We start from the raw sequence: 13,263 nt of genomic DNA, 5'->3' as shown, positions 1-13,263 counted from the left end.
ACCCAAGTTTACCAGTGTTTAGTTTAAAGCTGTATTGTTCATTCCTGACCACTAGGAGGCAGAAAAACTCAGAAACAAGCAAAGACGCAATAATACTATAAGCTCATGGAGAGCTTTTGGCTAACGTGTTAGCAAGCAACGGCTTTCCTACACTTCTATCAGACACATTTGCATTTATCTGAAGTTGTGTTCCTGTCCGACTGACAACCGTCAAGTTCAATCTCCACTCTTTGTTCAGCTCAGGTTTGGTCTCCACCAACTCCTGAGTGAAATGTCTGGTACTTTAGCTAGATGTTTCACTTTCTAGCATATCGCTATCTTTCTTTAATTTAGAGCTAACGTAAGGGAGATAGTGTACAGTTTTGTTTGGAACGGCTGATGAAGATTTTCTATTGAGGGTTGATGAGAACATTACACTCAACCACACTGTTATGGGTTGATTGCTGACAGGCCAAGGGGTCCAAGCAGTCTCAGGTCTCCGGGGCTTCACATTCAAAAGGTCTGAGAGAAACACAAAATGATGGCAAAGAGGTGCACTCAAATGGAATGCAAAACAACTGCAAAGAAACACAAAACGACCACAAAGAAATGCAAACTGTCCACATTTGATTCCATTAAATGTTTTAAGATTTTTACTTGTAATGCTGAATTGCTTTGTACAGCAGGTTTAAGTACTAGCTGTATGTGAATGTATGTGTTGTTTTCAGTGGTGATACTTCTTCTCATTTGAAGTGAAATTACTTAATAGTCTGTCGGCACATAACACCATCATGCTATGCTCTGTTGTCGGTCATGTTCACATTCTGTTAGTGGATTTAATGCAAACATTAGCTACTGTTGTGGAGTAGCTCCTATTTGTCTGTCAAAGGAAAGCTCACTGGAGATAAGTCCATTAGGAAAAGAGCTTTAGCAGAAACATGATAGGCCTCATTCTGCTACAAAGTCTGGCTGTCATCCATCAGTCAGCATCCTCTGGGGACAGCCTCCACCTCCCACCCCCACTACACACACGTCAGTTAATTGCCAACACGTTTATCCCTGTTTGTTTGCCTAGCAACTCAGAGCAAACAGTGAACAAACATGACAACTGAGGTTTGCAGACTTTGGTCCAAGGACACGCTGAGGTCTCTGATGGGGCTCCAGAAGGCCCCAAGCAATCTGAGTTTGTGTCAGTTTGTTTTTAATCTTTACAAACTAAATTCACATGTCAAAATGACAGACATTACAATCTGCTCCTGCCAATCTTTAGCCAAGACCATTTATTATGATGACCCATGACATTTACTTTTAACAAAACATGGAACATTTGAATGTATTATCTTTAGAATAAACACACTACTGTTGCGAGTCATTGCATTTCATAAACAACATGACACAAAATTAGAGGGCATGAAGAAAAAAAGAAAAAAGAAAATCAGGTTTGGTTTTTTTATTGAAAGCCAAAAAGCGCTGACTTATGATTGGTGATGATGATGATGATGATGGTATTGTTTGTTGCTTTTAATCTATGAACAAAGGACATAAACACAGGGGACTGGAGTCTACACTTACCTGCATGGAGCTGAAGAGAGGTGATTAGAGTGTATTTCCAAAGATGTAATGATATGTTTTCATTGGCTAATCAGATCATGACAGTGATGCAGCGGGTAAAAGCCCCTTGGAAGAGATGCTACCTCATCACCATGTTACCTCTGCTGTGACACAACATGACCAGTAAGCACTATACACAGTGGATTTCCATTAACAGTTTCACCGCAAACAAATTAGACTGTGTAGTAGGTTAAATGGAAAATATTATTGTGTAACTAGTGTAACTAGTTCAGTATTACAAGACCATCATTGAAATTAATTGCATCATACCAACAATTATTTCAAGAGCGAGTGAAACGTAAGTGAAATCATTTTCAGGAAAAAAATAGGCGATCGGGAGGACAGAATGGTCCGACACAAAGCCTCCTCAAATTACAGTATCCATCTTATACTATGGTCACTTGCCAAGGAAAACTATTTTACCCCTCACTCATATTTCCTGTCAAAAGTCTTTCACAAGCCATGACTTCGTTTCCTGGTAACACATGAGGGTTTGCTAATGTGTGGAACAACCGTTACCATCACATGAGGTTTCAGATCATAGGAAACGTAGTTCATTTGTCCAATAAATAGGCCAAACCTTGACTTGGCAACGGGGGCCTATATCTAGTCTGTTCAGCTTTGGCTCAGCTACCAACCAGAAAGCTAACGTTATGCTAGCATGATACAAAGTCAATAACATTATCTTGTTTGCAAACTGTTGATAAAATCTAACATTATGTTTAGCAACAGGAATAGCTAGGACTAGCTAGCATAGGGACTAGCTAGCTATACGGCCATGTCATTGCTACCAAATCAAATCATGAAGCTAACGTTATGCTAGCAAGATGGTAGTGGTGTTACCTGTTTAGAGATGATCAGGCAATTTCGAAGGAACTACTAAGTAGTCGTTAATTAATGGAGACTATGCAGCCAATCAGAAGTGTTTAACCAGACCATGGTATAATGTAGGTAAAACATAAAAAAAACATACCCCAGTCCATCAACGTCACACATCAAAACACTTTTTCCAAGATGGAATTTTTCATTCAGGTTTTATTTGCAGAAAATGTAAATTTATCTGCAGGGATATTCCTGATGTTGCTCCTGTCAGTCATCAGAGCCCAGCGTGGGTCCCCTGTCCCATCATGCCCTGCTTCCTGTGTGGTTTGCTCTGAAGATGCCCTCATCTGTCACAGACTGGCTCAAATTATTGGTAACACACACACACACACACACACACACACACACACACACACACACACACACACACACACACACACACACACACACACAACAGAAACAGAAAGTTATGTGTTTGATGTCATCCGGTCTAAATGATAGCAATTGTATTACATTTAAATTTCCCTTACATTGCAGTAAACTGACCAACATTATAGTCCATTATCCATGAGACCTCATGTGCTTACTGGACTGTACTGTATGTTTTAACTGTGTGTGTTTGATCAGATGCTCCAGACACGACCCAGGCACTACTGCTAACAGAAGGCTCCATCTCCACAGTCCAGCCTGCCTCACTGTCTGACCTCAGCAACGTTACAGTCATAGGTCAGTCAGTACCTACGTGTGTCTGTGCATTTTTTGTACCTGCAAGAGTGTGTAGCATTTTGCCATTATTCTCTTAAGGAAGAGTAGAATGAGCAGATACCAACAAGTAGCTGGTTGCTCGATGCTCCCACAAGGAAGAAAATTCAATACATAGTGGCTTTAAAATGTTAGTATAAACTATAATTATGTCTGTCAATCTTCCAGGTCTCAGTCACAACCTTATCTCAGCGCTGGGGGAACAGTCCTTCAGAAACCTGCCGTTCCTCCACACCTTACTGCTGGACCACAACCTCCTGACCAGCCAGGACCTACAGGGGGGAGCTCTGACCAATCTAACCCGGCTAGAGGTGCTTGCCCTTGGCCACAACCTCATCAGCATGGTGGGCACCGCCTTAGGGGACAGAAATATCTGGGAAGATATTTTAAATAGACTGATTAAAGCTCGATGACATATTTTTTATCGCAATAATGTGGGTGACACAGTGGATGGGAGCAAATTGCATTGACACAGTCATAATGAGTGAAAACACAGTAGATGTTAAGTTTTGCTTCTTGTACTGAGAGAGAACTACATGCATCTGTATATACAACGGTTGAATAAAGTCTGTAACGTTTCCTTTGACATGATTCTCTGTGTTGATGTTCAGATCCAAAGTGTCTGGTTCAGAGGTAGCAAGGCCCTGCGGAGTCTGAAGCTAGAGGGGAATTTGCTCACCAGTTTGGACTCTGGTTCCTTTCCTCCGAATGACCTTGAAGGTCTGGAGAGACTTGATCTGTCAGATAACCTAATAGATCGTCTGCATAGAAACAGGTTGGTAGACATTCTTCTTCCTTACACTTCTCTTTTTTCATACTTAATTGAAAGGGCACACAGTTTCCAATAGTTTACAGTATTAGCATTCACAATTTTTTTAGATATTTATGATAGATTATATATCCTGTTTTGTGATCCTAGCTTCGGTGGGTTGTTGAGCCTGCAGACTCTGGATCTATCCAGAAACCGTCTGAGATCTGCTCCTGCCGAGGCTTTTTCCTACCTCAGCTGGCTAACAAACCTCAACCTGGACCTCAACTCGTGGAACTGCTCCTGTCAGCTGCTGGAACTGGCAGCCTTCCTGTCCACCTTCATACAACAGCCCGACAAGGTGCAGGACTTCTTCAACATGTACACATTTCCAATGCAGCTTCACCTTGATTCAGGAACTGCCACAAACTGAAACATGTTTAATTTGGTGACTGCAAATTCTGACTTATACCAGCACTTTCTTTCAAGGTGGAAGAAAACATAAAATTATATTAATTAAAAAACAGAGTAATTGCATTAAGTTTGATGATAAAGGTATGGCAAATAAGCAGTTTGAGGAGATTGTGAGCAATGGTGATACAGTTTACTATCTTACTGGATCAGCTATGATAACTACAGGACTGGTTGACTCAAGCCTGACTTTTCTGCTCTCAGACCCTCTATAATGGCCGTAGGATGGTGTGTGTGAGTGCTGACAACCCGGCAGTAACCACAGTGCTGGAGCTGACTGAGGCCAACTGTGTCCCGTCCAATCAGAACATCACAGTGCGGATCGAGGCAAGAGGCAGTGTGACCCCTCAACGGTACGCTCGAGATCTGGCCATCACTGCAGTCATCTGCTTCATCGGTGAGAATGATACACCACACAATGAACAGAAGTTTAGCTGTGCCATCAGAAAAAAAGTAAGAGAGAATTAAATTCAAAACTCTGAAAATCTCATAAATAATATCAGCAAAGAAAACACATTTGACTGTATACCTAAGGAGCTGTATAGTTCTTCAACTTCAAGAGCAGAAAAGTAAAAAACAATGCAAACACAAAATTTCCATTAAGAGTGAATTGAAGAACAGAACATTATAATAATAGTTCCTTATATTTTATATTTTCAAGGCATTATATTTTGCAAAATGCGCAGCGGAAGAGTAGAGTCTCTCTTACATACAGTACAAAACAGTAGTTTGCTAGCTGTTATGAGCTTATTTCGTGGCAACACGGGCAACTTAACATGGGACAGACAAGTAGGCTTACAAAACAAAGCAGCTTGTTGTCATAGCTAAACCGCTAGCCACCAGTTAGCAAGCAAGCTAGTTTGGTGACTAACTGGAGAAAAGAAACCTACTATTCACTCGTGTCTCACTACTGACTGCGAACTACGACTGAGGCAATATCTCTATGGATTTATTTGGTTGTTGTGAACGAACCCTCTGACTGCTACACTTTCATTCGTATGAAGTGATGAAAATGACAAAAATGCTGCTCTCTTCTTGGTCTTGGAGTGAAATCTTCTTTTCTCTATGTAGATTTTTAAAGATGAATGTAAAAATCCTACCCATCCTGCTGTGCTTCAGGTGGAGTTTGCTTGACCCTGATGGTAGTCCTGATCTACTATAAAGTATCTCGGAGGAAGAAACTTAAAGAAAGTAATAGACAGAAAGAAGAAGAAGAGGGAAGCAGCAAAGTTGGGAATCATTTCAGTCATCTAGATGTTAATGAAAAGAGAAGGGAACTCTTCTGGCAAGCACATAGAAGCCAGCCTTGGGACAAGGCGGACATGACTTTGGATGCATTGACAGATGGCCATGATGGCCAATTTGGGTCCAGAACTGATGAGAACAGCCAGATTAGGTGTCAGGAAGGACAGAGAGGAATGAGGCTGAACCCGATGAGAGGAAACAACAGGATAAATGGAGGGATGGAGATGGAGGAGGAAAGAGAGAAGAAGGGAATGAGGATGATGACTGAGGAAGAAGCGAGGAGGCTTGAGCAGGGAATGTTAAGCAGGGACATTCCTAACAAGCTTCTTTCTCGTAGCAACACAAACTCTTCCTCACATCTACGTAAAGAATTTTTCGGTCAGAGACCAGAGACCCTGGCTGCTTATAGGACGAACAGAGAAATGGCAGAGGGCTACAGAGTTGACACGGATGGAAAGAGCAGAGGACATGAGACGTTACACTGTGAGAGCTGCCACAGGATGTACAGACCTCCAGAGCAGAACATCAGACAAGGGAGGATTCACACCAACACAAAAGACGGGGCTCTGTTTGATGGGCTCCCTTCTCAGTACAGACAGATCAACAGGGGTAGGAACGTTAACCACAACCGGTTTGACATGACGAAGAACACAGAGTTGAGAAGAGAAATAAGAAACGTAACGTTCGACCTGGAGAGTTCAAGAAGCCCAGAGCGAGGAATCAGTCAAGACGAGTACAAGAGGGAGGAGGAAGCAGGGAGAGCAAAAAGACACAAAGCTAAAGTCCAGTCAAGCCGGTTAGTAAAGGTTAAATTAAACTTGAACCCGCTACGAAAAAACAAAGTCCACCCTAAGAGGAAAACTGAGCTGGGACACTCAGAGAAAAGCAGCTCAAAGAAGAGTAAAGATAAAAAGCAGGATGGAGAAGACAGAAAAGAGAAGGAAGGGAAAGGAAAATCTGGTAAGAAAACGAAGGGTAGCGGGGAGAAAACAAAGAAATCCACCAAGACCAAAGGATCGAATGAGGATCGTGAGGAAGAGAAGAAAAAAGAAGACAGAGGAGAAGGTGGACAGGAAAGCAAAATGTCCTCTAAGCAGGAAAATGGCGGGCAGGGAAGTATAGAGGGTGACAGGGGGAGGGTACTCACCCAGAGAACTCCCAACTAGGCGATACCGCCAACACTGCCGACCAATTAGCCTCTGCTATTGCTATTGGACAGGGACAAATCTTGCAGGGTGGGAGTGTTCAGTATCAGGGAGCTGGATTGGTTCTGGGAAGTTCTCAGCTTTCCTCGCAGCATCCCTTATCCCTCTCTGGCATTGGTAGGAATCACACTACCAACCTCTCCCTGCTCAGTTCGGCGAGCTCACAACTGATTGGCAGCAGCCTCTCTCTTCAGGGAGGGAATCTGTTGCTCAACACCATGGCTCAAGGATCACTAATTAACAGTGGTCCAGCTAATTCCGTTGGTCCTAGCATAGCAATCAGTGGGCCAAACATGGCTCAAAGTGGTGGCCCAGACAGCCTCAGGCAACCTCGGGTAGGCCTCATGTCTCCTGCTACCTCTCATCTAGCTAACACTGTTTATGCTAGCCCTTTGCAAGCAAGTGCAACCCATACCTCTCCTCTTTATACCTCCCAGCCTGCAGGGCTACCCTCTAGTTTAGCAGCTAACCCAGCTGTTAATCCTGCACTTGTGCAGTCCCTCTCCCAGAGCAAGCCGCCTCCTGAGAGCTCTCCTCTCATAGCAAGACTGAAGGCTGATCCAGCCCAGGGACCAGGCCTTCAGACTGGGGAAGGAATACATCACAATCTCCCAATTCAGGCACCCCCGAGTGCAGATGGATTGTCTGGGGTGACCTCTCAGGCCCTTGGAACAGTGACAGCAGTGGAGAATCTGTCAAACAACAACAGTCAGACAGAGGCTGAGGGTGTGCATGCTGCGTCCACAGTCCACATGTCAGCCGGGGGTGGGGTCCTGACTGAAGGACCAGCTGCAGGGTTGTTAGGAGGCCGCACGCAGGGAGCAGATGTGTCCGTATCAGGTGTCTCTGTACCCAGTATGTCCACACAGAGTGTGTCCTCCACGGGGGATGCAGTTGCAGCTGCTGCACTGCTGCAGCAGGAGTACCTGTCAGAGGAAGGAGGATCCTCCCCGAGGAGGAAGCTGAGGCTGGTGCTTCCGGAGAAGACGTCTAGCCGACCACCCACCGCACTGGAGAGGAAGATACGCTAGCTGCTTGTGTCGCATTTGATGGATGAAATGTTATGGATTGGTAGTGTTGATAAAAAGGATCAAAAGAAACACTCTCTCGTTTAAAATAGTTCAACATCAGTTTCAGTTAAAGTTATAAAGTAAAGAGACTGATGCTTTCATACATTCTCATTGTGATGTTATAAACTGCAATAAAATGACAATTGCAATTTTGTCATTTTCGGGTGTTTTACAGATTTTTGCTGTAGTTTTATTTTTCTAATAATAAACATTGACAAAAAAAAAAGAGTTGTTTTTGAGTTTTAAAGTTCATTGTTAACTTTTGAATAACAGTTGACAAAAATCTAACCTCAAGGTCCATTTAGTTGCTGTGTTGGAGCATTCAGTTTTGCTCAGTTGTCATTGAATCAAAAGATTTCCATTATTTTCTTAGCATTTTAATGACTTCTTCTCCATGTTGGCTCACAAGTTGAGTTTCACATGTGTTAAAATTCTTGCTGTTATTTTGAAGTTTTAAAGTTCATTTCTGATCTTAGAAATGGCCATTGACTAACAAAATCTTACCTCAAGGTCTGTTTAGTTGCTGTCCTGGAGCTTTTGATCATATCACATGATCTTCATTGACAGATGGAGATGAGAAGCCTTATGGAGGCAATCCCTCAATCATAGATATCCTCTGGATTTCAAATTAAGCACCTTTAAGTACGATATAGTACGATTCGGTAACATGACAGAAGAGTGCTCAAACAACTATGACTACTGAACACCAAATACTGAGACAAAATGAAGAAACAGCAGCGACATACACTTACAGTCCCACTTACAGTTCACTGATCAAGGCAAGCCCATGAACCTGAACACAAAACAAACTGAAGCAGCAGTAACTTTGACCTCGGTGCTGATTGTAGCAGGTTGCCGGGGCTTTTATGTGCCACTACTGGATTGGGTTTCTGTTTTGGCACCAGGGCGGCTGTTTGCAGTGTGTTGGGTTTCACTGGTCACACTGCCCGACCTCTAAATGCTGCCTACAGGTGGTTTCGGTTTACACTTACCAAACCTTTACCGTTGGAGCATCTTGACCAAAGCTACTGTTTCCTGAACCCTCTACAGAACCCTGAGTCACAGAGATCTGTTACACTGACTCACACTTGTTTTGTTTGTAGGGCTATGTGTGTGCAGTATTTCACACGCATAGTGCATTCTTATCAAATCAATTTTGTCTCCCTGCTAGAATTGAATGAGATCAACGAGAGGATATTTCACACCGTATCACTAGTGCTGCTTATTCACAGAGTTGAGAGACCACATTTACCAGAAGCCTTGTTGCTTGTTTGAAGAACAAAATATCCTCTTCCTGTTTTGTGTGATAAGCAATCCAGCCGGTCACCCATCCCAAATCATAATGCAGAAAATACTCGACTGCAAATTAATTCATCAATGATTTATTGATGGTAAAATGCTACAGGCAACAACTGAAACCAGCATTAATAGATTTATTTTTAGCCACTTGGGGGAAGCAGAGCAAGTTGTAAATCACACACATACACTTTGAACATGTTCCCAAGTAGCTTCTTCATTACACACCCAGCAGACACATCTGCATCCTTTTGGAATCATGTTTCTGGTCAGCTCTTGAGGGAAATACCTTTATCTTTAGCTGCTTAAAGCTCCACTATGTTCACCAGCTAATTACTAAGTGTGTATGTCTGCTGTTTGATGCTGGGGCGGGTATTGCACAGTGGGTTTATTTGGACTTTTAGCAGCTGCCTGCTGCTGCTCCTGCAAAGGAGGTTAACGTGTGTTGGTAACAATCAAAAAAGGCAGATTATAAAAAATATTGATAAGTGCAGCTTTAAAGGCCCTCTACCAAGGTATCCAGGGCTCCCAGATCTCAGCTAGGAGCTAGTTTTGTCTCTTATTCCCCCGTTGTTTTGTAGCTATCAAGGCATTTGAGGCCATGGCACGTACAGACCCAACCATCAGTGTGGGTCTATCCAAGTCCTAATTCTCTCAAATGATTACTTTTTGACTTATTTCGTCTCCCCACTTTATTTTACTTAAATGGTTAAAAAGTGACAGTCATTCTACAGAAACATGTTACACCGAATCCGTCACAGCAAAGGCACAGCTGTTAGTATTGTGTGGAAGTTAAATTGAAAAAAAGAACAGAGATGGATTTGAGGATAGTGTATATAGAGTAGGAACTAGCTGCAGCCCTCACTGGTTCCCTTCAGGGGGCAGTGTGTACCTGCTGACACTCACACAAAGGCAGCCTGTTCTCCAGTGGAACTGAAAGCTTTGGTTCATAACAGGGATAGAAGTGAAATAGCACTTTCTGGACACATAATGCAATTAAAGTAGAATAGTACAGAATCTGCTTTAACACATTATTTTACAAAAAGACTAGTTTATTCAAGAAAGGCAGAGAGAACAAAATCAAAACAGTTTGTTTGGATATTTCACAATGTTTCAAATATCATAATGTTGAAAGTATACAGCCTTCACTTAGGAAAAACAGAAAATGTTCCCTTATTTTGTAGTGCTTCAGGTCTACAGCGGTACTCAGTGGTTTTCAACAGTTTTGTTGGAAATAGATGAAAGTATAGAACTCTTTTATTGTCAAAGGAAATTAAAAACGCCAATATGACTGATTAATGATTTTAAATACCCGCCTGAACTGACACCAGGACACCAACACCTTGTATTGTTAGCAACAATGTAACTGTGTCCTCTAGGCATGTGTGTGTGTGTGTGTGTGTGTGTGTGTGTGTGTGTGTGTGTGTGTGTGTGTGTGTGTGTGTGTGTGTGTGTGTGTGTGTGTGAAATGCAAATGTTAGATGCAAGAGAAGAAAAAAGCTTGGTGGGCTCTGATTCGCCCCCTCACCCACCTCAGGCTGGTTTCTCCTGAAAAATGGAAATACTGGACTTGAGATATAAACACAAGTAAAAACTATAAGTGTCCCCTCACATCTGACACAGTAACTACTATTAATTATGCACCAGATGGAGCTGAACTGATCATTTATCTTTAAACCAGCTAGTGTCAATCACACAAATATCCATCGAGAAGAGGATTACTGCATAGAGGAGCTGCTGTTTATACCATCAACACAACAGCAATGACTCACAATGGCTGTTAATCCCATAACGAGGAACAAAGAGAGAGAACCATGACGCTGATGCTCATGTTACCTGCCATTTGAAGATGCTGTTATGGTGCCAAATTCCAAGTTCAGAGCATATCTTTGATTGAGGGATTGCCTCCACACAGCTCTCAACATGGCGACGGCTAAGCCGGCAGCTAGAAGCTAACTGTGCTTATAGCACAAACGGTGCAAACAACGGAAACAGTTCTGACAGAGATTACAACACACACAGATGAACAGTTCGTTCTCTGCTCAGGTAGACATTACTCTTCTATATCTGTGTCTGTGTATCATTGTAAAGCAACATTGATCTGTTTTGTTGACCACATGGAGGCAGAAGTTCCCACAATTTATTTTTATAGCTTAATTGCTAACAAAGCTATATTTACTCTCCTTCTAGCTCCGTTTTGGTTTCCACCAACTCATGAGGAAAATATCTGGTTCTTTAGCTGCTATGCGCTCCCCTATGTTCACCAGGTAGTCGCTAACTGTCTGTCTGCTGTTTGGCAATTTCAGAACTAATCAGCCATTTCTCCGACGACGATCTAGCCTTTGGGGCCGACCGGTTCCGGGGTTGACAGCCAGCATGTATCCAGGCCAAGACCTCGTTTTGATGCACCAGGTCATTGATTACAGTACGATTAGGAACTTGAGTTGGGAGACGATGTCTCATCTCATCTCTATTCACATATCTGCGTATGAATGCCCCGGTGGGTTCCAAATCTGCATTTCAGCCAGTGCTTTCCACCGGTTTTGCTTTTACAGTTTTCTTTGTTTGACAGATTCTCCAGAGTTTTTCCCAAGAAAGCCACCAACATGTTTCAATTTCTGTCTATTACAGGCATACGGTCAAAATAAACTTCTGTTTTCACAGGAAACTCATTTAGGTTTAGGCAACAAAACCACTTAGTTAGGTTTAGGAATAGGTTTTTGTTTGCATAATTCAGTAACAGCACTTCCATGTTTACTTTAACCCAGTCTCCTGGCTGAAAACCCGCCATTTGATGGAACCGTTCACACCCATCAAATCAATCAAAAGTTTAGCTGGTCTCATGGTGAAACATCAACCAATACGTTTGTTCATTCCGGGTTCCCTTCTCTCACCCTACAATCCCTGTTCCCGTAACGTCAAAAACACATACAAAGGAATTCCAACATATTCTCGCTGTTTGCCACTTTTGTCGCTCTTAGTGTGAACATGGCATAAAAGTCCACTGGGTGCTAGCGGTTCTTTGAGACTGTGCTTAGGAACAGCGACACTGTCAGCTAAACGCTAAAGTCTGCCAAGTGTTGTACCCGCTCATTTACAGGTATAACAATGTTTATCACCATGCTTTAGCGTGTTAGCATGCTAACATGTTCTATTTAGCACTGAACAGTTGAGTTTTGCGGTATTTGGTCGTAAACCAAAGTATTGGACAAAGTGAAGTTTTGACCTGATGATGTCGCTAGATAAAAAGTCAGATGATCAACACAGTTATGTGATTCATCCTCTTAACGAACGTTCTCTACCAAATTTCTATCAAGGATCACCAAAGTCAGTAGGATTGTTCCTCTGGAGTATATAAATAAGTAGAGTACAGTACAATAATGTATTCAGTCTGGACCGACCTACTGACAGTTCCATCTCGAGCACAGCTACACGGCTCACGTGGCTAACAAAGTGTTGTTTTTGTTAAAACTATTTTGACAAGATCAGATCTGAGCCAACAGGAGGTTAAAAATACAGATTTTCTGAAACTTCAAAGACATTTGTTTTGCAATTATAGCTTAGCTGCTTTGCATAAATGCAAAGGCCGGGACACAAAGTGTACCGAGTCGCAGGAGTGGAAAAGGTTTACATTATTATGTGGCGTTAATTAGAGCTGCTGTCACAAACGGCTCGGAAGCAAACAAACAAAGGAGGAAAAGAGGCCGGTTTTGGAGTAATGACTGCACATCAATGCAGCGCTGACTTTATTCTCAAACACATTATTAGAATCTAAAAATAAGAAAATCTTCATGGTTGTTGTTGCCCAGAGTCCTTTCATCTGCCAAAAAAAACACATTAATACAAAGAGATACAGAGCATAGAGAGAGAGATGTGTCCCTCATCATCATTAACACTAAAACAAAACTTTATTTGATTAAAAAAAAACAACATTAAAAACACAGCCCACCCAGCAACAGTTATAGTTTCTTAAATAGCCTCTGTGCACAGAGAAATAGAGATGACAAAAGAGACCATGCAACCCAATCAACCACTCCGCCTTCTCATTAACCAC

This window comes from Anoplopoma fimbria, chromosome 8 (genome assembly GCF_027596085.1).
Source record: "Anoplopoma fimbria isolate UVic2021 breed Golden Eagle Sablefish chromosome 8, Afim_UVic_2022, whole genome shotgun sequence".
Lineage (NCBI taxonomy): Eukaryota > Metazoa > Chordata > Actinopteri > Perciformes > Anoplopomatidae > Anoplopoma > Anoplopoma fimbria.
This window is presented reverse-complemented; position numbering follows the sequence as displayed.